This window comes from Arachis hypogaea, chromosome 14 (assembly GCF_003086295.3).
Source record: "Arachis hypogaea cultivar Tifrunner chromosome 14, arahy.Tifrunner.gnm2.J5K5, whole genome shotgun sequence".
In the NCBI taxonomy this organism is placed as follows: Eukaryota; Viridiplantae; Streptophyta; class Magnoliopsida; order Fabales; family Fabaceae; genus Arachis; species Arachis hypogaea.
In genome coordinates, this window is record NC_092049.1 from 16,572,989 (window position 1) to 16,574,002 (window position 1,014).

A 1,014-nucleotide genomic window follows, 5' to 3' on the forward strand; every position below is an offset into this window, starting at 1 on the left:
TGGACTTCCATTGGAAGATCCTCATCAGTTCTTAGCTGAATTCTTGCAAATCTGTGACACTGTCAAGACCAATGGGGTTGACCCTGAAGTCTACAGACTTATGCTCTTCCCTTTTGCTGTAAGACACAGAGCTAGGACATGGTTGGACTCACAACCTAAGGAAAGCCTGAACTCTTGGGAAAAGCTAGTCAATGCCTTCTTGGAAAAGTTCTTTCCACCTCAAAAATTGAGTAAGCTTAGAGTGGAAGTCCAAACCTTCAGACAGAAGGAAGGTGAATCCCTCTATGAAGCTTGGGAAAGATACAAGAAATTGATCAGAAGGTGTCCTTCTGACATGCTTTCTGAATGGAGCATCATAGGTATCTTCTATGATGGTCTGTCTGAACTGTCCAAAATGTCATTGGACAGCTCTGCTGGAGGATCTCTTCATCTAAAGAAGACGCCTGCAAAAGCTCAGGAACTCATTAAAATGGTTGCAAATAACCAATTCATGTACAATTTTGAAAGGAATCCTGTGAATAATGGGACAACTCAGAAGAAAGGAGTTCTTGAGATTGATACCCTGAATGCCATATTGGCTCAGAATAAAATATTGACCCAACAAGTCAATATGATTTCTTAGAGTCTGTCTGGAATGCAAGCAGCAACAGGCAATACTAAGGAAGCTTCCTCTGAAGAAGAAGCTTATGACCCTGAGAACCTAGCAATGGAAGAGGTGAATTACATGGGAGAATCCTATGGAAACACCTATAATCCTTCATGGAGAAATCATCCAAATTTCTCATGGAAGGATCAACAGAGACCTCAATAAGGTTTCAACAACAATAATGGTGGAAGAAACAGGTTTAGCAATAGCAAGCCTTTTCCATCATCTTCTCAGTAACAGACAGAGAATTTTAAGCAGAGCCACTCTGACTTAGTAACCATTGTCTCTGATCTAATCAAAACCACTCAAAGTTTCATGACTGAAACAAGGTCCTCCATTAGAAATTTGGAGGCACAAATGGGTCAGCT

At 40.8% G+C, this 1,014-nt stretch overlaps 1 non-coding gene across 1 annotated transcript; it reads right to left on the reverse strand.

Moving 5' to 3' along the window:
- Positions 1-232: 232 nt before the first annotated feature.
- Positions 233-340, reverse strand: LOC112745503 (small nucleolar RNA R71). The gene has a single exon (XR_003173428.1). It is a non-coding gene; the product is annotated as a small nucleolar RNA R71 (small nucleolar RNA).
- Positions 341-1,014: the final 674 nt, after the last annotated feature.